This window comes from Salvelinus namaycush, chromosome 23 (assembly GCF_016432855.1).
Source record: "Salvelinus namaycush isolate Seneca chromosome 23, SaNama_1.0, whole genome shotgun sequence".
NCBI classification, from domain to species: domain Eukaryota; kingdom Metazoa; phylum Chordata; class Actinopteri; order Salmoniformes; family Salmonidae; genus Salvelinus; species Salvelinus namaycush.
This window is the reverse complement of record NC_052329.1, coordinates 26,911,241-26,935,942: the sequence shown is the minus strand read 5'-3', so window position 1 is coordinate 26,935,942 and position 24,702 is coordinate 26,911,241. Positions and strand designations below refer to the sequence as shown.

The window sequence follows — 24,702 nt, the reverse complement described above, 5'->3', positions numbered from 1 at the left end:
TGGTCGAATCCTTGCTCCTCCTCTTCGGATGAAGAAGAGGAGGAAATCCGTTACAGAACCACCCACCGAACCAGGACCAAGCAGTGTGAGTTCGAGCAGCGGCCAAATAATCAGGACTCGTGGACTTGGGAGGAAGTATTGGAGGAAAAAGGACACTGGGCTCATATTGGGGAATATCGCCGCGCTCGTGAGGAGATGGAAGCAGCGAGAGCCCAGGAGCGGTGGTATGAGGAGGCAGCAAGGAGACGTGGCTGGAAGCCCGCGAAGAAACCCCAAAAATTTCTTGGGGGGGGACTAAGAGGTAGTGGGCCAAGGGCAGGTAGGAGACCTGCGCCCACTTCCCAGGCTAACCGTGGAGAGCGGGAGTACGGGCAGACACCGTGTTACGCAGTAAAGCGCACGGTGTCTCCTGTACGTGTTCATAGCCCGGTGCGGGTTATTCCACCTCCTCGCACTGGTAGGGCTAGATTGGGCATTGAGCCAGGTGTCATGAAGCCGGCTCAACGCGTCTGGTCTCCAGTGCGTCTCCTCGGGCCGGCATACATGGCACCAGCCTTATGCATGGTGTCCCCGGTTCGCCTACATAGCCCGGTGCGGGTTATTCCACCTCCCCGCACTGGTCGGGCAACGGGGAGCATTCAACCAGGTAAGGTTGGGCAGGCTCAATGCTCAAGGGAGCCAGTACGCCTGCACGGTCCGGTATTTCCGGCGCCACCTCCCCGCCCCAGCCCAGTACCACCTGTTCCTCCTCCACGCACTCTCCCTATGGTGCGTGTCTCCAGCCCAGTGCCTCCAGTTCCGGCACCACGCACTAAGCCACCTGTGCGTCTCCAGAGCCCTGTACACACTGTTCCTTCTCCCCGTACTCGTCCTGATGTGCGTGCCCTCAGCCCGGTGCCACCAGTGCCGGTACCACGCACCAGGTCCATAGTGCGTTTTGAGAGTCCAGTGTGCCCTGTCCCTGCTCCCCGCACTAGCCTGAAGGTGCGTGTCCTTAGCCCGGTGCCTCCAGTTCCGGCACCACGCACCAGGCCTACAGTGCGCCTCATCCGGCCAGAGCCATCCGTCTGCCCAGTGCCATCTGAGCCATCCGTCTCCCCAGTGCCATCTGAGCCATCCGTCTCCCCAGCGCCATCTGAGCCATCCGTCTCCCCAGCGCCATCTGAGCCATCCGTCTCCCCAGCGCCATCTGAGCCATCCGTCTCCCCAGCGCCATCTGAGCCATCCGTCTCCCCAGCGCCATCTGAGCCATCCGTCTGCCCAGTGCCGTCTGAGCCATCCGTCTGTCCCGAGCCATTAGAGCCGCCCGTCTGTCCCGAGCCGTCAGAGCCGTTAGTCAGTCAGGAGCCGCTAGAGCCATTCGTCAGTCAGGATCTGCCAGAGCCGCCAACCAGACAGGATCTGTCTGGTTGGCGTGACCTGTATTCCTGTAATCTTACACTGGGCCCTATGGTAGACAGTGTAACTGTTGTGTTACAGCACTATGGCAGACAGTGTTACTGTTGTGTTACATCACTATGGCAGACAGTGTTACTGTTGTGTTACATCACTATGGTAGACAGTGTTACTGTTGTGTTACATCACTATGGCAGACAGTGTTACTGTTGTGTTACATCACTATGGTAGACAGTGTTACTGTTGTGTTACATCACTATGGCAGACAGTGTTACTGTTGTGTTACATCACTATGGTAGACAGTGTTATTGTTGTGTTACATCACTATGGTAGACAGTGTTATTGTTGTGTTACATCACTATGGTAGACAGTGTTACTGTTGTGTTACATCACTATGGTAGACAGTGTTCTTGTTGTCTTACATCACTATGGTAGGCAGTGTTACTGTTGTGTTACATCACTATGGTAGACAGTGTTATTGTTGTGTTACATCACTATGGTAGACAGTGTTACTGTTGTGTTACATCACTATGGTAGGCAGTGTTACTGTTGTGTTACATCACTATGGTAGACAGTGTTACTGTTGTGTTACATCACTATGGTAGACAGTGTTATTGTTGTGTTACATCACTATGGTAGACAGTGTTACTCTTGTGTTACATCACTATGGTAGACAGTGTTACTGTTGTGTTACATCACTATGGTAGACAGTGTTACTGTTGTGTTACATCACTATGGTAGACAGTGTTACTGTTGTGTTACATCACTATGGTAGACAGTGTTATTGTTGTGTTACATCACTATGGTAGACAGTGTTACTGTTGTGTTACATCACTATGGTAGACAGTGTTATTGTTGTGTTACATCACTATGGTAGACAGTGTTACTGTTGTGTTACATCACTATGGTAGACAGTGTTACTGTTGTGTTACATCACTATGGTAGACAGTGTTACTGTTGTGTTACATCACTATGGTAGACCGTGTTATTGTTGTGTTACATCACTATGGTAGACAGTGTTACTGTTGTGTTACATCACTATGGTAGGCAGTGTTACTGTTGTGTTACATCACTATGGTAGGCAGTGTTACTGTTGTGTTACATCACTATGGTAGACAGTGTTACTGTTGTGTTACATCACTATGGTAGGCAGTGTTACTGTTGTGTTACATCACTATGGTAGGCAGTGTTACTGTTGTGTTACATCACTATGGTAGGCAGTGTTACTGTTGTGTTACATCACTATGGTAGGCAGTGTTACTGTTGTGTTACATCACTATGGTAGGCAGTGTTACTGTTGTGTTACATCACTATGGTAGGCAGTGTTACTGTTGTGTTACAGCACTATGGTAGACAGTGTTACTGTTGTGTTACATCACTATGGTAGACAGTGTTACTGTTGTGTTACATCACTATGGTAGGCAGTGTTACTGTTGTGTTACATCACTATGGTAGGCAGTGTTACTGTTGTGTTACATCACTATGGTAGGCAGTGTTACTGTTGTGTTACATCACTATGGTAGGCAGTGTTACTGTTGTGTTACATCACTATGGTAGGCAGTGTTACTGTTGTGTTACAGCACTATGGTAGACAGTGTTACTGTTGTGTTACATCACTATGGTAGACAGTGTTACTCTTGTGTTACAGCACTATGGTAGACAGTGTTACTGTTGTGTTACATCACTATGGTAGACAGTGTTACTGTTGTGTTACAGCACTATGGTAGACAGTGTTACTGTTGTGTTACATCACTATGGTAGACAGTGTTATTGTTGTGTTACAGCACTATGGTAGGCAGTGTTATTGTTGTGTTACATCACTATGGTAGACAGTGTTACTGTTGTGTTACATCACTATGGTAGGCAGTGTTACTGTTGTGTTACATCACTATGGTAGGCAGTGTTACTGTTGTGTTACATCACTATGGTAGGCAGTGTAACTGTTGTGTTACAGCACTATGGTAGGCAGTGTTACTGTTGTGTTACATCACTATGGTAGGCAGTGTTACTGTTGTGTTACATCACTATGGTAGACAGTGTTACTGTTGTGTTACATCACTATGGTAGGCAGTGTTACTGTTGTGTTACATCACTATGGTAGGCAGTGTTACTGTTGTGTTACATCACTATGGTAGGCAGTGTTACTGTTGTGTTACATCACTATGGTAGGCAGTGTTACTGTTGTGTTACAGCACTATGGTAGACAGTGTTATTGTTGTGTTACATCACTATGGTAGACAGTGTTACTGTTGTGTTACATCACTATGGTAGGCAGTGTTACTGTTGTGTTACATCACTATGGTAGGCAGTGTTACTGTTGTGTTACATCACTATGGTAGGCAGTGTTACTGTTGTGTTACAGCACTATGGTAGGCAGTGTTACTGTTGTGTTACATCACTATGGTAGGCAGTGTTACTGTTGTGTTACATCACTATGGTAGACAGTGTTATTGTTGTGTTACAGCACTATGGTAGACAGTGTTACTGTTGTGTTACATCACTATGGTAGACAGTGTTACTGTTGTGTTACATCACTATGGTAGGCAGTGTTACTGTTGTGTTACATCACTATGGTAGACAGTGTTACTGTTGTGTTACATCACTATGGTAGGCAGTGTTACTGTTGTGTTACAGCACTATGGTGCTGTACTACAACTCTAGCAGCAGATATGCATAAAGACATGCTGCAGGACTTTACACTCTCCCTCCCACAGGACAATAACAGCCTCTACCAACAGAGTGGAGCTAGCTAGAGCGCACAGACAGAGCTGAACACAGAGGGAGCTGAACTAGCCATGGGGCATGTCACCACGATTAAATCTGGCACATGCAAAGATGGGAACTGGAGGGAGGAGTGGTGGAGGGAGGGAGGGAGGGTGGGAGAGGGAGGGAGAGAGAGAGAGAAAGAGAGAGAAAGAGAGAGAGAAAGAGAGAGAGAAAGAGAGAGAATAAAATGTCAAGAAAGAGGGAAGCAGAAAATGAAGAACGCTATAATGAGATCTGAGAGCAGGATGAGTGAGGACAGTGACGGAGAGTGAAGATGATGATTCTCTAGGTATCCATCCAAGGATTCCGCATGTATGCTAATATCTATATTACAAGATAAGAGGATAAGAACACTGTGCAACAACCCACCCCCCCCACTGCCGAGGCCTGGCCCTCCACCTCCCTCCTCCTCTCTGTGCCACCCCTCCACCTCTCTCCTCTCTGTGCCACGCCTCCACCTCCCTCCTCTCTGTGCCACCCCTCCACCTCCTCCTCTCTGTGCCACCCCTCCACCTCCCTCCTCTCTGTGCCACCCCTCCACCTCCCTCCTCTCTGTGCCACCCCTCCACCTCCCTCCTCTCTGTGCCACCCCTCTACTTCCCTCCCCCTCTCTGTGCCACCCCTCCACCCCCACCCTCCTCTCTGTGCCACCCCTCTACTTCCCTCCCCCTCTCTGTGCCACCCCTCCACCCCCACCCTCCTCTCTGTGCCACCCCTCCACCTCCCTCCTCCTCCCTGTGTGCTAGGTTGATGTAGATGTAGCTGACCAGGCAGTAGAGGAGGAGAGCAGAGCAGAGGAGTAGAAGAGAGCTGAGCTTACTGAAAGGTCACCTCTGCTCGCCGCTAACCCCCCCAGCCCCTTCCCATCCCCACCCCTACCTCCCTCCCCCCAGCTCTGTCACTCCTGCTGAAAAGGTCAAGTGTGTTCCTACCCCATACCCCCCATCCTACCCCCAATAACATTGTAGAACTGTAGAACCCCCCCGCCCCCATAATCTCATATATATAATAGTGTAATTGTGAGTGTGTGTGTGTACGAGTGTGTGTGTGTTTGTATGCGTGGGTTTGAAATGTGATGAGAAGTGAAACGCTGTGTGTCTCCAGGCAGGACTGGTTGAGAGGCTGGCAGAGGGTGGAGAGGGAGCTCACGTTCTGTCTCTCTGTGTGTGTGTGTGTGTGTGTGTGTGTGTGTGTGTGTGTGTGTGTGTGTGCGTGCGTGCGTGCGTGCGTGCGTGCGTGCGTGCGTGCGTGCGTGGGTGCGTGGGTGCGTGCGTGCGTGCGTGCGTGCGTGCGTGCGTGTATGCGTGTGTGTTTGTGTGTTGCTCAAAAGGGGCCTGCAGGGAGAACAGGGTTGTCCTGGGCTGACACACACACACACGCACACACACACGCAGCTAAATGATGATTGATGAGTCCAGCATTAGGTAACATTATAGGGGACACTTACCGGCCCCGTCCTTTAGTGACATCACCGGGGTCAGCTGCAGATTGTGTTAGTATCGAGCAGTGCACACAGACACACAGAGTGAGGGGGAGGAGAGGGGGAGAGGGAAGAGGGAGGAGGAGAGGGGAGAGGTGGGGGGTAGGAAAGAGGAGGGGATGATAGAGGAGGAAAGGAAAGGGTGGTACAAAATGAGAGGACGGAGGAGGAGACAAGGGTGACAAAAGCAGGAGAGGAGGAACAGAGCAGAGGGTGGGAGATAAGGAGAGGAGGAGAGGTGTTGAGTTCCTCACCATCCGGTTGATCCTGACAAAGTCTTCAGGCTTGTTGGCCCAGGGAGGCAGCTCTACATCACACACCATCTTGCCGTCCTCCCTCTGGCCCAGGTGGTAACCATTACTGTTACCAAACATCTCCGGCAGGTAGTAGAGCTCTGGAATCAACTCCTGTTGGAGACAGGCATTACCACATTATTATACACATGTTATTATACTACATTATTACACGTTTTATTACACAGGGCAGGTAGTGGGATCAACAAGTGGAGGAGAGATGTAAGGAAAGTAAATGGACTGTGTACGTGTGTGTGACTTCAGGGGGAAAGGTAATACAAGCCAAATAAACAGCAGGCCATGGGTGTTGAGAGGTGCTGTAACAGTTATTTCAGTGGTGTGTGTGTGTGTGTGTGTGTCAGTGCAGAGGTGTGGTGATGAGGTCAGGACCTCGGCACAGAGAGGAAGAAATAAACTCCCATGATCCTCCCTGGTGTGATTCCAACTTGAGATACAATAAACAACTAGCTGACCCTGGAGACACCCTTTAGCCCAGTGGTCACCAACCTTTTCTGAGTCAAAATGCAAGCCCAGATCTACGCTCTCATGAAGTAAAAAATGTAAGCCTATGCATCATTAACCTAATAAAAACAGGTCTGTAGGGATGACATCTGTGCAGTAGGCCTCATTCATTATCACAGCAGGCTATGCTTGGACTGCCAGTATGGTTCTTCTCAGATCACATTATATCTCAAAACTCGAGCTACATAAACAAAATAGATCAGTTACTGTACTACTTGCGAGGCAAATCTGAGCATACATTTAAATATTAGCTTTTTATTTTACCCAACTAATGGTACCTGCAACTGATGGTCAGTCTCAGTGGAGGAAGGGAGAGAGTAGCAGAGGGGGAAACTGACAAGAGAGAGGGGACACAGTCTTCCACCTGATGGGCGAAACTCGAGAAGCACTGCATTACTTCTCCCTCATTCACAAATTCATGTTGTTGTTCCTATGACCAGAGAAAGTGAAATATTCCTCGATATTAATATAGACGAGCTGCTAATAATAAAAATACAGGCCTATCGATATCGACCTATCGATATACTTGTCTACTCATTCATTTCAGTTGCAGTGCTGATTGTAGTGCGATCTTTGTCCCTATGTGCAGTTGACAACCGTAGTCTGGCTTTTTTATGGCGGTTTAGGAGCAGTGGCTTCTTCCTTGCTGAGTGGCCTTTCAGGTTATGTCAATATAGGACTCGTTTTACTGTGGATATAGATACTTTTGTACCGGTTTCCTCCAGCATCTTCACAAGATCCTTTGCTGTTTTTCTGGGATTGATTTGCACTTTTCGCATCAAAGTACGTTCATCTCTAGGAGACAGAACGCGTCTTCTTCCTGAGCGGTATGACGGCTGCGTGGTCCCATGGTGTTTATACTTGTGTACTATTGTTTGTACAGATGAACGTGGTACCTTGAGGTGTTTGGAAATTGCTCCCAAGGATGAACCAGACTTGTGGAGGTCTTGGCTGATTTCTCTTGATTTTCCCATGACGTCAAGCAAAGAGGCACTGAGTTTGAAGGTAGGTCTTGAAATACATCCACAGGTACACCTCCAATTGACTGAAATTATGTCAATTAGCCTATCAGAAGCTTCTAAAGCCATAACATCCTATTCTGGAATTTTCCAAGCTGTTTAAAGGCACAGTCAACTTAGTGTATGTAAACGTCTGACTCACTGGAATTGTGATACAGTGAATTAGAAGTGAAATAATCTGTCTGTAAACAATTGTTGGAAAAATTACTTGTGTCATGCACAAAGTAGATGTCCTAACCGACTTGCCAAAACTATAGCTTGTTAACAAGAAATTTGTGGAGTGGTTGAAAAACGAGTTTTAATGACTCCAACCTAAGTATATGTAAACATAAGTATATGTAAACTACAACATAAGTATATGTAAACATAAGTATATGTAAACTCCAACATACGTATATGTAAACTCCAACATAAGTATATGTAACTGTAGTTGCCATCACACTCAGGCCAGGTCCATCTCCAGTGAGACTACTGTGCAGGCGTACTAATAACAGTGATAGTGATACTTAAAACCTGAACTGAACAATCTCCCACTCTTCTTTAAACACAAATAAAACATCAACAGCATAATTAAATGTCCAAGTATTATTTAAGTTACCCATTACAAATGGGTTGTGTGACAAAGTTTTTATTTGTATTAGTCAAGCTGCCACTTTCCATTACTGAGTGCCTTTAGGAGCACAAGACCGGATGCTCCCTTTTAAGTCAGGCAGTCACCAAGCTGTTCCTTTGTGGCCGACCACAGAATCCGCTGGATTCTCTGTGCTTGAATAAGTTCCTCGATGCTGATAATCTCAAGACGAAGTATTTTCTCTGTGACAGACTTGGTTGACTTGACAGCATCAACTAGGGAGTTGCTGTCAGTGACATAAACTACAGGTAGAATGTGCCATTGTCAATTCCATCCGCAAGAGCAAGGGTTTCTCAAGCAAGTGTGCTTCGGACAACCCTTCTGATCCTTTCTGACTGCCAACAGATGGTGAGAATCTTCCTTTTTCATCCATTAACATGATTAGATGTCTACCTTGTGTGCCTCCATCTGTAAGGTTCCCTAGGGAAGCATCACTGAAGATAGTCATATTTTCCAACACGCTGAAACTTTAGAGTCACTTGTTGATTTCAGTTTACGAACAACTTTGTTTGCCTCTTGAATGGTTTATACAGTGGGATGCCAAGTTTCAGCCATCAAACATTACATCATGTCTACTCTGTCGAGCAACCCATAGAATTTTACCCATCTTTGACCTCAATTGATCAGCTTCAATTCCACAGAGCGGGGAATTGCTTTGTACGGCTCTTGAAGAATCTGTGTGGTTGGGTTGAAGATTCTTGATATAGCTTTCCTATTGCATCAGTATTGTTCTGTCAACTGTAATAAACTCTATGCCAACATAACAAAAACGATCATGCTCCTCACGGCCGACCTGGAAAACAGCTTTGAGGAGTGGACTCACAGTAGCAAAGGTCTGTGAGCCACCCCAGATGAAGTCATCAACATGACAGGAAAGTACTTCAGTCACATTGCAGTCTTGATCAAGCCAATAGAAGACTGCATGATCCACTTGTGACATTTTTCCACCTGTACTCAGCATTGTTGCCTTGACTTTGTTGTACCAGTAATGATGCATCTGCCAGGCCATACACACTTTTTTAGTTTCCACAGTGTTCCTTCGAGGTCAGCTGTGAATGTCCCTTGACAGCTCTGTTCCCTGCAAAAATGCAGATTTGATGTCTATGGAATGAAGTTTCAATTTTTTCTGCCAGATCACTGTCAGCAGCAATCTGAGTGACTCTGAGGCGCATGTCGGTGAGTCTTTTGGGAGTTCTTTAGCAGCCAGCTCCTCAAAACCTCTAGCCACTAAACGTGCTTTTGGCACCATTCCAGGTAAGGATTCTTTAATGGTACACACCCACCTTGTTGACACAGCTGAGTCAGCTGACCTGTTGTACCAGAAAGGGTAGCTGGTTCAGAGTACTCCTTTGGCTTTTCCTGCTCTTCCAATGACTGTTGCTGTGTGTGGAATACCACTTTCTCTGTCCATGTATTTAACAGTTTGTCCAGTTTCAGATTAGAACCACCATGTTGTCTTAATACATGTGGCTGTTGATGAACGATTTCCTCATTTAAAACCTCAACAGTATTACCTGTGTCATGGTTGAAGCTCTCTGCTCCATTTCGTGTGTCAGTTTCAGTGTCCATATCCTTGGATGCAACATCTGGTAGGTTTGTGTCTGTTAATGTGTCCTTTTTGTCATTTTCAGTAGGAGGCTGATTCTCAGCAACAGCCCCTCCATCTTGTTGATCATTTACTTTCCGCAATCTTGAGTGATGCACCCTGACAATGGTGCCTCTGTGCCTCACAAATATCACCACACCCTCTTGGCCAATGACTACTCCTGGTCCTTTCCATTCGACAGTCAATTCGTTTGTAGTACACTTTGTTTCCAGTCTCGTACTTCTCATCTGTGTGTAGAAGCTGTTTCAAATCAAATCAAATCAAACTTTATTTGCCACATGCGCCGAATACAAGTGTAGACTTTACCGTGAAATGCTTACTTACAAGCCCTTAACCAACAGTGCATCACTGCTACCGCTTGCCGTGCGGTAGCAGAGAAAACCATCTATAACTTGGGTGACTGGAGTCTCTGACATTTCTATGGGCTTTCCTCTGACACCGCCTATTATATAGGTCCTGGATGGCAGGAAGCTTGGCCACAGTGATGTACTGGGCCGTTCGCACTACCCTCTGTAGCGCCTTACAGTCAGCTGCCGAGCAGTTGCCATACCAGGCGGTGATGCAACCGGTCAGGATGCTCTCGATGGTGCAGCTGTAGAACCTTTTGAGGATCTGGGAACCCATGCCAAATCTTTTCAGTCTTCTGGGGGGGAAAAGGTTTTGTTGTGCCTTCTTCACGACTGTCTTGGTATGTTTGGACCATGATAGTTTGTTGGTGATGTGGACGCCAAGGAACTTGAAACTCTCGATCCGCTCCACTACAGCCCCGTTGATCTTAATTGGGGCCTGTTCGGCCCGCCTTTTCCTGTAGTCCACGATCAGCTCCTTTGTCTTGCTCATATTGAGGGAGAGGTCATATTGAGGGATATCCAATGAGCGTCAGAGCCGGTGTAGTAGGATTCAATCTTAATCCTGTATTGATGCTTTGCTTGTTTGATGGTTCGTCGGAGGGCATAGCGAGATTTCTTATAAGCGTCCGGATTAGTCTCCCGCTCCTTGAAAGCGACAGCTCTAGCCATGGCTTCTGGTTGGGATATGTACGTACAGTCACTGTGGGGACGTCGTCATCGATGCACTTATTGATGAAATCGATGACTGAGGTGGTGTATTCCTCAATGCCATTGGATGAATCCCGGAACATTTTCCTGTCTGTGCTAGCAAAACAGTCCCGTAGTGTAGCATCCGCGTCATCTGACCATTTCCGCATTGAGCGAGTCACTGGTACTTCCTGCTTTAGTTTTTGCTTGCAAGCAGGAATCAGGAGGATCTGTGTCCCCCTTTTCCGACGTCTTTTCTTCACGCAAAAGGCGTGGATCTGGGCCTGTTCCAGTGAAAGCAGGATATCCTTCTCATCGAACTCGTTAAAGGAAAAAGTTTCTTCAAGTCCGCGGTGAGTAATCGCTTTTTTGATGTCCAGAAGTTCTTTTTGGACAGTCATGGCCAAAAGTTTTGAGAATGACACAAATATTAACTTTCACAAAGTCTGCTGCCTCAGTGTCTTTAGATATTTTTGTCAGATGTTACTATGGAATACTGAAGTTTAATTACAAGCATTTCATAAGTGTCAAAGGCTTTTATTGACAATTACATGAAGTTGTTGCAAAGAGTCAATATTTGCAGTGTTGACCCTTCTTTTTCAAGTTCTCTGCAATCCGCCCTGGCATGCTGTCAATTAACTTCTGGGCCACATCCTGACTGATGGCAGCCCATTCTTGCATAATCAATGCTTGGAATTTGTCAGAATTTATGGGATTTTGTTTGTCCACCCGCCTCTTGAGGATTGACCACAAGTTCTCAATGAGATTAAGGTCTGGGGAGTTTCCTGGCCATGGATCCAAAATCTCGATGTTTTGTTCCCCGAGCCACTTAGTTATCACTTTTGCCTTATGGCAAGGTGCTCCATCATGCTGGAAAAGGCATTGTTCGTCACCAAACTGTTCCTGGATGGTTGAGAGAAGTTGCTCTCGGGGGATGTGTTGGTACCATTCTTTATTCATGGCTGTGTTCTTAGGCAAAATTGTGAGTGAGCCCACTCCCTTGGCTGAGAAGCAACCCCACACATGAATGGTCTCATAATGCTTTACTGTTGGCATGACACAGGACTGATGGTAGCGCTCACCTTGTCTTCCCCGGACAAGCTTTTTTCCGGATGCCCCAAACCATCCCCAGTCTGTCCCTGTACCTTTTGTAGAAAATCAGTCTGTCCCTGATGTTTTGCCTGGAGAGAAGTGGCTTCTTTGCTGCCCTTCTTGACACCAGGCCATCCTCCAAAAGTCTTCGCCTCACTGTGCGTGCAGATGCACTCACACCTGCCTGCTGCCATTCCTGAGCAAGCTCTGTACTGGTGGTGCCCCGATCCCGCAGCTGAATCAACTTTAGGAGACGGTCCTGGCGCTTGCTGGACTTTCTTGGGCACCCTGAAGCCTTCTTCACAACAATTGAACCGCTCTCCTTGAAGTTCTTGATGATCCGATAAATGGTTGATTTAGGTGCGATCTTACTGGCAGCAATATCCTTGCCTGTGAAGCCCTTTTTGTGCAAAGCAATGATGACGGCACATGTTTCCTTGCAGGTAACCATGTTTGACAGAGGAAGAACAATGATTCCAAGCACCACCCTCCTTTTGAAGCTACCAGTCTGTTATTCGAACTCAATCAGCATGACAGAGTGATCTCCAGCCTTGTCCTCGTCAACACTCACACCTGTGTTAACGAGAGAATCACTGACATTATGTCAGCTGGTCCTTTTGTGGCAGGGTTGAAATGCAGTGGAAATGTTTTTGGGGGATTCAGTTCATTTGCATGTTAAAGAGGGACTTTGCAATTAATTGCAATTCATAACATTCTGGAGTATATGCAAATTGCCATCATACAAACTGAGGCAGCAGACTTTGTGAAAATTAATATTTGTGTCATTCTCAAAACTTTTGGCCATGACTGTACACAAAAGTAAAAAAATAAGTTGCACAAAACGCAAAAAAATAACAAAATAGCACAATTGGTAGTGAGAATGTAAAACGTCAGCCATATTCTTCGGTGCCATTTTTCTATCTGTTTACGCAGAGCCCTGCGAATTCTGTCTGAACACTCTGCTTCAGTGAATGCTTTTCTCGCTGCATGTAGTGCTGAAAGGTGCTGTCCCATCCCTTCTAGTGCTGGTGGCTTGTCAACCAGTACAGAGGGAAGATTAAGGTTCTGCCCGAACACTAGTTGGTATGGGCTGCATTGAGTTTTTTGCCATCAAAGCCCAATCTAGGGCTGTTTTCCAGTCACATCCATTGTCTTGCTTCACTTTCAGCATGATCTCTGTGAGTGTTTGTCTCTCCAGAATCCATTGCTCCATGGACTGTTCGCAGCAGTTGTCTATACAGTGCCTTGCAAAAGTATTCACCCCCCGTGGCGTATTTCCGATTTTGTTGCATTACAACCTTTAATTTAAATAGATATTTATTTGGATTTCATGTAGTACAAATTGGTGAAGTGAAAAAAAAAAACAGAAAAAGGGAAAAAATATGTATTCACCCCCTTGGCTATGAAGCCCCTAAATAAGATCTGGTGCAACCATTCCACCTGTGTGCAATCTAAATGTCACATGATCTGTCACATGATCTCAGTATATATACACCTGTTCTGAAAGTCCCCAGAGTCTGCAACACTGCAACAGACTAAGCAAGGGGCACCACCAAGCAAGGGGCACCACCAAGCAAGCGGCACCATGAAGACCAAGGAGCTCTCCAAACAGGTCAGGGACAAAGTTGTGGAGTACAAATGGGTTATAAAAAAATATCCAAAACTTTGAACATCCCACGGAGCACCATTAAATCCATTATTAAAAAATGGAAAGAATATGGCAACACAACAAACCTGCCAAGAGAGGGCCGCTCACCAAAACTCACGGACCAGGCATGGAGGGCATTAATCAGAGAGGCAACAAAGAGACCAGAATGGAGTATCTGACCATAGAACCACTTTAAGCCGTACACGCTACAAAGCTGGGCTTTACGGAAGAGTTGCCAGAAAAAAATAAGCAAAAACATTTGGTGTTCGCCAAAAGGCATGTGGGAGACTCCACAAACATATGGAAGAAGGTACTCTGGTCAGATGCGAATAAAATTGAGCTTTTTGGCCATCAAGGAAAACGCTATGCATGGCACAAACTAAACACCTCGTATCACCCTGAGAACACCATCCCCACAGTGAAGCATGGTAGTGGCAGCATCAAGCTGTTGGGATATTTTTCATCGGCAGGGACTGGGAAAATGGTCAGAAAAGAAGGAATGCTGGACGGCGCTAAATATAGGGACGTTCTTGAGGAAAACCTGTTAGGGTCTTCCAGAGAATTGAGAAGGGGACGGAGGTTCACCTTCCAGCAGGACAATGACCCTAAGCATTCTGCTAAAGCAACACTCGACTGGTTTAAGAGGAAACATGTAAATGTCTTGGAATGGCCTAGTCAAAGCCCAGACCTAAATCCAATTGAGAATCTGTGCTATGACATAAAGATTGCTGTACACCAGCAGGAACCCATCCAACTTGAAGGAGCTGTCCACATGAGAGCCAGTTTCATCATAGCGCCTGATGGTTTTTGCGACTGCACTTGAAGAAACCTTCAAAGTTCTTGAAATTTTCTGCATTGACTGACTTTCATGTCTTAACGTAATGATGGACTGTCGTATCTCTTTGCTAATTTGAGCTGTTCTTGCCATAATATGGACTTGGTCTTTTACCAAATCAGGCTATCTTCTGTATACCACCACTACCTTGTCACAACACAGCTGATTAGCTCAAATGCATTAGAAGGAAATAAATTCCACAAATTCACTTTTAACAAGGCACACCTGTTAATTGAAATGCATTCCAGGTGATTACCTCATGAAGCTGGTTGAAAGATTTCCAAGAGTGTGCAATGCTGTCATCAAGGCAAAGGGTGGCTATTTTGAAGAATCTAAAATCTAAAATCTATTTAGATTTGTTTAACAATTTTTTGGTTACTACATGATTCCATTTGTGTTATTTCATGGTTTTGATGTCTTCAAAATTATTCTACATTGTAGAAATTAGTAAAAATAAAGAAAAACCCTTGAATGAGTAGGTGTGTCCAAACTTTTGACTGGTACTGTACATGTCAGTACATACACACAACAAGTACGTCACATGGGGAGAGGTGTTGTGCCTTGAGGTGTTGCTTTATTTGTTTTTTGAAAACAGATTTTCTGTTTACTTGAACTGTATAAGATGGAAGGGAGTTCCATGCACTCATTGCTTTGTATAATACTGTACATTCCCTTGAATTTGTTCTGGACCTGGGAACTGTGAAAAGACCCCTGGTGGCCTGTCTGGTAGGGTAAGTGTGTGTGTCAGTGCTGTGTGTAAGTTGACTAGGCAAACAATTTTGAATTTTCAACACATTGTTTCTTATAAAAACAAGAAGTGATGCAGTCAGTCTTTCCTCAACTCTTAGACAAGATAGATCCTCAGAGCTCCCAGCCTCACCAGACCGTGAGGCTGCCTGAAGACCGGCCCATTCAACATCACCAGCTGTCATCATAGGCAGCTCTACGGTGAGAAACATCTCGGTCCCCAAGACAAAAACCCTGTGCTACCCAGGAGCACGAGTACAGGACATAACAAGGCTGCTTCCGACTGTTCTACCACAGGTGCCGGGAGCTGACACTGTCGTAGTCCATGTGGGGTAGAACGAGATCAGGAGGGCTAGCTCAGAACATTTGAAAATGAACTGATTTTAGCATTAAAAGACGGCCAATAATTTCAGGTCCAGTACCATCGTTGGGCCGCGGGTGTGAATGATTCAGCAGACTGCTGGCATTACACATCTGGCTAAAAGACTACTGTAGCTCTGCTGGAGTCACTTTTATTGATAACTTTGACACCTTCTGGAAACAGAAGATATTCTACAGGAGTCCATCCAAATAATCTTGGCTCCTGGACCTTGTCCACGCATTTCAAGCCTGCGTTGAAACAATGACTGGTAAATGATCCAAGACCAGCTCAGTTAATCCCTACCATTGTGACAATGAGTCGTCATAATGCTGCATCAAATGTACATGATCTTAGGGGCATTGGGAAACACAATGTATGTAATTTAATGTATGTACTCCTAATTGCACCGAATACATCTGTTTATCCTACAGCTATTGTAAGCAGTAATCATAAGCCTATAAACCAGAGATACACTGTTACACTGTTAGCACTGAGGTGGTGCGCAATAGTAGGAAGACCACTTTATGCAGCTCACCCTGCACATCAGCTCCAATGTAAATAACATGAGTAAGTCTACCTCTGATAAGCTTCCCAGTAAAGAATTAAAAACAATCAAGCAACCCAGAAAAGTGCTAAAAATAGCCCATATTAACATATGTAGCCTAAGAACAAGGTCCATGAAGTCAATAACTTGCTTGTAACAGATGACATTCATATTCTGACTATCTCTGAAACTCACTTAGATAATACCTTTGATGATACAGTGGTAGCAATACATGGTTAATAACATCTACCGAAAATACAGAAATGCCAACGGAGGTGGTGTTGCGGTCTATATTCAGAACCACATTCCTGTAAAGCTTAGAGACGATCTAATGTTAAATACTTTTGAAGTAATATGGCTACAGGTTCATCTGCCTCACCTAAAGCCCATTCTGGTGGGAAACTGCTATAGACCACCAAGTGCTAACAGTCACTGTCAGGATAACATGTGTGAAATGCTTGATAATGTATGCGATATCAACAGAGAAGTATATTTTCTGGGTGATTTAAATATTGACTGGCTATCATCAAGCTACCCACTCAGAAAAAAATTCAAACTGTAACCAGTGCCTGCAACCTGGGTCAGATTGTCAGTCAACATACCAGGGTAGTTACAAACAGCACAGGAATTAAATCATCAACGTGTATTGATCACATCTTTACTAATGCTGCATAAATTTGTTTTAAAGCAGTATCCAAATCCACGCAGCCATTAAGAAAATGACTGTAAAAACTGTTAAATCCCCTTGGATTGATGAGGATTTAAAAAATTGTATGGTTGAGAGGGATGAGGCAAAAGGTATGGCAATTAAGTCTGGCAGCCCAACTGATTGGCAAACGTACTGCAAATTAAGAAATCATGTGACTAAAGTAAATAAAATAAAAAAATTAACTACACTATGAAACAAAGATAAATTATATAAAGAATGATAGTAAAAAGCTTTGGGGCACCTTAAGTGAAATTTTGGGAAAAAAGCCAACTCAGGTAATTCATTCATTGAATCAGATGGCTCATTCATCACAAAGCCCACTGATATTGCAAGGGGGGGAAGTTAAAGTAATTCCGCTACCCAAGAATAGTAAAGCCCCCTTTACTGGCTCAAATAGCCGACCAATCTGTTACTTCTGGAAAAAATGGTATTTGACCAGATACAATGCTATTTCACAGTAAACAAATTGACAACAGAATTTCAGCATGCTTATAGGGAAGGACACTCAACTAGCACAGCACTTACACAAATGACTGATGATTGGCTGAGAAAAATTGATGATAAAATGATTGTGGGGGCTGTCTTGTTAGACTTCAGTGCAGCTTTTGACATTATCGATCATAGTCTGCTGCTGAAAAAACGCATGTGTTATGACTTTACACACGCTGGAATAATGTGGATAAAGAGTTACTTGTCTCACAGAACACAGAGGGTGTTCTTTAATGGAAGCCTCTCAAATATAATCCAGTTAGAATCAGGAATTCCCCAGGGTAGCTGTTTAGGCCCCTTGTTTTTTTCAATGTTTACTAACGACATGCCACTGACTTTGAGTAAAGCCAGAGTGTCTATGTATGCAGACGACTCAACATTATACACATCAGCTACTACTGCGACTGAAATGACTGCAACACTCAACAAAGAGCTGCAGTTAGTTTCAGATTGGGTGGCATGGAATAAGTTAGCCCTAAATATTTCTACAACTTAAAGTATTGTATTAGGAACAAAACACTCACTAAACCCTTAACCTCAACCAAATCTTGTAATAAATAATGTGGAAATTCAGCAAGTTGAGATGACTAAACTGCTTGGAGTATCCCTAGATTGTAAACTGTCATGGTCAAAACATATTGATGCCGTAGTAGCTAAAATGGGGATAAGTCTGTTTATAATAATGCGATGCTCTGCCTTCTTAACAACACTATCAACAAGGCAGGTCCTACAAGCCCTAGTTTTGTCGCACCTTGACTACTGTTCAGTCGTGTGGTCAGGTGCCACAAAAAAGGACTTAGGAAAATTGCAGTTGGCTCAAAACAGGGCAGCACAGCTGGCCCTTGGATGTACACAGAGAGCTAATATTAATATGCCAATCTCTCCTGGCTGAAAGTGGAGGAGAGATTGACTTCATCACTACTTTTATTTATGAGAGGTATTGACATGTTGAATGCACCAAGCTGTCTGTCTAAACTACTGGCACACAGCACGAACACCCATGCATACCCAACAAGACATGCCACAAGAGGTCTCTTCACAGTCCAGAACAGACTATGGGAGGCATAGAGTACTACATAGAGCCATGACTACATGGAACTCTATTCCACATCAAGTAACTGATGCAAGCAGTAAAATTATATTTAAAAAACAGATAAAAAACACCTTATGGAACAGTGGGGACTGTGAAGCAACACAAACATTGGCACAGACACATGCATACACACACACACAGACGATAACATATGCACTATACATATACATGGATTTAGTACTGTAGATATGTGGTAGTGGTAGAGTAGGGGCCTGAGGGCACACAGTGTGTTGTGAAATCTGTGAATGTATTGTAATGTTTTTAAAATGGTATAAACTGCCTTAATTTTGCTGGACCCCAGGAAGAGTAGCTGCTGCTTTTGCAGCAGCTAATGGGGATCCATAATACATACAAATACAAATAGTATGAATATTAGCCCTCTGATTACAATGAAGCACACGACATGCCGCTCTCACGCCCTGACCATAGAGAGCCATTGTTTCTCTATGGTGTAGTAGGTCAGGGCGTGGCTAGGGGGTGATCTAGTATATCTATGTCTATGTTGTGTTCTAGTTTCTTTTTCTATGTTGGTGTTTTGTATGATTCCCAATTAGAGACAGCTGGTAATCGTTGTCTCTAATTGGGGATCATATTTAAGTAGTTATTTTTCCCACCTGTGTTTGTGGAATCTTGTTTATGTGTAGTTACCTGTGAGGACTCCATTGTCTTCACGTTTCGTTCATTCTTTTTTGTTTTTGTGCGTTTCAGTTAATAAACATGTGGGAACCATATCACGCTGCACCTTGGTCCGATAATTCTTACGACGAACGTGACAGCCGCTCTGTTTTGGGCCCGCTGCATTAACTAGGTCCTTCTATGCACCATTTGACTATATGACTGGACAATAATCAACATAAGATAAAACTAGAGCCTGCAGGGATTGATTTGTGGAGTGTGGTATCAAAAAAGCAGAGCATCTCTTTATTACGGACAGACTTCTCCCCATCTTTACAAGCATTGGATCTATATGTTTTGACCATGACAGTTTACAATCTAAGGTAAGACCAAGTAATTTAGTCTCCTCAACTTGTTCAGCAGCCACACCATTCATTACCAGATTCAGCTGAGGTCTAGAACTTCAGGAATGATTTGTACCAAATACAATGCTCTTAGTTTTAGAGATGGTCAGGACCAGTTTATTACTGGCCACCCATTCCAAAACAGACTGCAACTCTTTGTTAAGGGTTTCAGTGACTTCATTAGCTGTGTTTGCTGATGTGTATATGGTTGAATCATTAGCATACATGGACACACATGTTTAATGCCAGTGGCAGGTCATTGGTAAAGATAGAAAAGAGTAGAGGGCCTAGAGAGCTGCCCTGCGGTACACCACACTTTACATGTTTGACATTAGGTCTGAATCCACGATATGGCAGAGGTTGAAAAGCCATAACACATACGTTCTCTCAACAACAGGTTACGGTCAATAATATTAAAGGCTGCACGGAAATCTAACAGTACAGCTCCCACAATCTTTCTATTATCAATTTCTTTCAACCAATCATCAGTCATTTGTGTCAGTGCAGTACATGTTGAGTGCCCTTCTCTATAAGCATGCTGAAAGTCTGTTGTTAATTTGTTTACAGAGAAATAACATTGTATTTGGACAAACACAATTTTTCCAACAGTTTGCTAAGAGCTGGGAGCAAGCTGATAGGTCTGCTTTTAGAACCAGTAAATGCCATTTCCCTCCAGGCCCGAGGACAAATACTTTCCTCTAGGCTCAGATTAAAGTTTTGACAGATAGGAGTGGCTACAGATTCAGCTACCATCCTCAGAAGCTTTCCATCTAAGTTTTCAACGCCTAGGAGGTTTGTCAATACTGATAGATAACAATAATATTTTCACCTCTCCCACACTAACTTTTCAAAATTCAAACTTGCAATGCTTTCTTAAATTGTTGTTATTTTTTATGCATAAGTACACTGGCTCAATGTTGTTGGCATTTCCTGCCTAAGTAATCATTAAAATAATTTGCAACATCAAATGGTTTTGTAATGAATAAGCCATCTGATTTGATGTAAGATGGAGTTGAATTTGTCTTTCTGAACATAATTTCATTTAAAGTACTCCAATGTTTTTTATTGGTTTTATAATGCAGTTTCTTTTTCTTTTTGTTGAGTTTAGTCACATCATTTCTTAATTTGCAGTAAGTCAGATGTGCGGCCAGACTTAGTCACTCCTTTTGCCCCATCTCTTTCATCCATACAGTTTTTCCAATTCCTCATCAATCCATGGAACCTTAACAGTTCTAACAGTCAGTTTCTTAACAGGTGCATGTTTATCAATAACTGGAAGAAGCAATTTCATAAATGCATCAAGTGCAGCGTCTGGATGCTCCTTATTAATAATCACATCAGACCAACAAATATGTTTAACATCATCCACAAAGGAGTCACACCAAAATATTTTGTATACACTATTTTAGGCCCAGCTGAATCAAGTACATCTAATACCAACAGTGCAAGACTATTTTTGGGGGATCGCAAGGCCTTGAAGATCGACCAGTTGGTGGCCACTGCTTTAGCCAATCACAGAGCCTCCTCTCCTCCCCTCCACTCAACTCCACTCCCCTCTCTCTGACAGATGCCTCTGTACATTGGACCATGTGCACAACAGGAATGTGGCACCTCCCTCCTTTCTCTGTCAGAGCCCTCATTAGAAAACCATTTAAAACCAGTTAAAACCATTTAAAACCATTTCAACTCTGTTTATCTAGGCCTGTGTGTGTCAGGAGGTGCATGTGTTTGTGTGTGTGCCATGTGTGTGTGTGCCATGTGTGGGGGGTGACTTCGTGTTGGTGTGTGCGTGTGTGCATATGTGTGTGTGTGTGTGTGTGTGTGTGTGTGTGTGTGTGTGTGTGCACGCGCGTGCGTGTGTGTGTGTGTGTATGTCAGTGACTGTGTATGTGTGTGTTTACAATGTGCTGGGCCTCCTAGCTGGTTCAGCGCTAGTTTGAGGGCTGTTTTATGAAAGCAGTGTTTGTCGTGTTCTGTGATACTGTTGGTTTTTACCAGGCCTATGGGAGTTTGACCAGGCCTGTTGCCTATGGGCTGATAACTACAAGAGGGTTACAGGCAGGGCTTTAGGACGGTAAATCAGGGGTTACAGAGGAAGGTGGCATGACAGGAAACACCCCAATAAAATACTGGAGTCTGCTGTTGGTCACATTTCACCCTCTAACTGACCACAACACTTGAGGCTGTTCCTCCCTCCCTCCCTCCCTCCCACCCCTCTCTCTTTATCTATCTCTCTCTCTCTGTCTGTCTATTTCTTGGTCGTCTCTCTCCCTCACTCTCTTCCCCTCCAACCCTTCCTCTCTCTCTCTCTCCCTCCCTTCCTCCCTCCCCCTTCCTCTCTCTATTTGTAAACTTCCCTGTCATAACTCAGCACCAAGCTGTTAAGCTCCGCCAGCTCCGTTTTCGAGCCCAGCTCCCCTGTCAGCCATTAATACAGCAACAGCCTGTTAATGGGCTGAACAAGTCAGTCACAGAGCCTCCATAGATAGCTAACAGGCTCCATAGAAAGCTAATAGCCTCCATATATAGCTACTAGCCTCCGTAGATAGCCAACAGCCCCCATAGATAGCTAACAGCCTCCATAGATAGCTAACAGCCTCCATAGATAGCTAACAGCCTGCAAAAATAGCTAACAGCCCATAGATACCTAACAGTCTCCATAGATAGCTAATAGCCTCCATATATAGCTAATAGCCTCCTTAGAGAGCCAGCAGCCTCCACAGATAGCCAACAGCCTCCATATATAGCTAACAGCCTCCATAGATAGCTAACAGCCTGCAAAAATAGCTAACAGCCCATAGATACCTAACAGTCTCCATAGATAGCTAATAGGCTCAATATATATATAATAGCCTCCTTAGAGAGCTAACAGCATCCATAGATAGCTAATAGGCTCAATATATATCTAATAGCCTCCTTAGAGAGCTAACAGCATCTATAGAAAGACAACAGCCCCCATAGATAGCTAACAGACTTCATAGATAGCTAACAGCCTGCATAGATAGCTAACAGCCCATAGATAGCTAACATCCCATAGATAGCTAACAGCCTCCATAGATAGCTAACAGCCTGCATAGATAGCTAACAGCCCATAGATAGCTAAGAGCCTCCATAGACAGCTAACAGGCTGCATAGATAGCTAACAGCCTCCATGGATAGCTAACAGGCTGCATAGATAGCAAACAGCCCATAGATAGCTAACAGTCTGCATAGATAGCTAACAGCCCATAGATAGCTAACAGCCTCCATAGATAGCTAACAGCCCATAGATAGCTAACTGCCTCCATATATAGCTAACAGGCTCCATAGAAAGCTAATAGCCTCCATATATAGCTACTAGCCTCCGTAGATAGCCAACAGCCCCCATAGATAGTCAACAGCCTCCATAGATAGCTAACGGCCTCCATAGAGAGCTAACTGCCTGCAAAAATAGCTAACAGCCAATAGATACCTAACAGTCTCCATATATATCTAATAGGCTCAATATATATCTAATAGCCTCCTTAGAGAGCCAACAGCCTCCATAGAAAGACAACAGCCTCCATACAACAGACTTCATAGATGGCTAACAGCCTGCATAGATAGCTAACAGCCCATAGATAGGTAACAGCCTCCATAGAGAGCTAAACGCCCATATATAGCTAACAACCTCCATAGATAGCTAACAGCCTCCATAGATAGCTAAAAGCCCATAGATAGCTAACAGCCTCCACAGATAGCTAACAGGCTGCATAGATAGCTAACAGCCTCCATTGATAGCTAACAGGCTGCATAGATAGCTAACAGGCTGCATAGATAGCTAACAGCCTCCATAGATACCTAACAGTCTCCATATATATCTAATAGGCTCAATATATATCTAATAGCCTCCTTAGAGAGCCAACAGCCTCCATAGAAAGACAACAACCTCCATACAACAGACTTCATAGATGGCTAACAGCCTGCATAGATAGCTAACAGCCCACAGATAGGTAACAGCCTCCATAGATAGCTAAACGCCCATATATAGCTAACAGCCTCCATAGATAGCTAACAGCCTCCATAGATAGCTAAAAGCCCATAGATAGCTAACAGCCTCCATAGATAGCTAACAGGCTGCATAGATAGCTAACAGCCTCCATTGATAGCTAACAGGCTGCATAGATAGCTAACAGGCTGCATAGATAGCTAACAGCCTCCATAGATAGCTAACATGCTGCATAGATAGCTAACAGCCTCCATAGATAGCTAACAGGCTGCATAGATAGCTAACAGGCTGCATTGATAGCTAACAGCCTCTATAGATAGCTAACAGCGCATAGATAGCTAACAGACCATAGATAGCTAACATCCCATAGATAGCTAACAGCCTCCATAGATAGCTAACAGCCTGCATAGATAGCTAACAGCCTGCATAGATAGCTAACAGCCTCCATAGACAGCTAACAGCCTCCATGGATAGCTAACAGGCTGCATAGATAGCTAACAGCCCATAGAGAGTTAACAGGCTGCATAGATAGCAAACAGCCCATAGATAGCTAACAGTCTGCATAGATAGCTAACAGCCCATAGATAGCTAACAGCCTCCATAGATAGCTAACAGCCCATAGATAGCTAACTGCCTCCATATATAGCTAACAGGCTCCATAGAAAGCTAATAGCCTCCATATATAGCTACTAGCCTCCGTAGATAGCCAACAGCCCCCATAGATAGCCAACAGCCTCCATAGATAGCTAACGGCCTCCATAGAGAGCTAACTGCCTGCAAAAATAGCTAACAGCCAATAGATACCTAACAGTCTCCATAGATAGCTAATAGCCTCCATACATAGCTAATAGCCTCATTAGAAAGCCAGCAGCCTCCACAGAAAGCCAACAGCCTCCATAGATAGCTAACAGCATGCAAAAATAGCTAACAACCCATAGATACCTAACAGTCTCCATATATATCTAATAGGCTCAATATATATCTAATAGCCTCCTTAGAGAGCCAACAGCCTCCATAGAAAGACAACAGCCTCCATACAACAGACTTCATAGATGGCTAACAGCCTGCATAGATAGCTAACAGCCCATAGATAGGTAACAGCCTCCATAGATAGCTAAACGCCCATATATAGCTAACAACCTCCATAGATAGCTAACAGCCTCCATAGATAGCTAAAAGCCCATAGATAGCTAACAGCCTCCATAGATAGCTAACAGGCTGCATAGATAGCTAACAGCCTCCATTGATAGCTAACAGGCTGCATAGATAGCTAACAGGCTGCATAGATAGCTAACAGCCTCCATAGATAGCTAAACGCCCATATATAGCTAACAGCCTCCATAGATAGCTAACAGCCTCCATAGATAGCTAAAAGCCCATAGATAGCTAACAGCCTCCATAGATAGCTAACAGGCTGCATAGATAGCTAACAGCCTCCATTGATAGCTA

At 44.4% G+C, this 24,702-nt stretch overlaps 1 pseudogene; it reads right to left on the bottom strand.

Annotated features, from left to right (window-relative positions):
- Positions 1–24,702, bottom strand: part of LOC120018583 — a 300,249-nt pseudogene that overhangs the window by 20,563 nt on the left and 254,984 nt on the right.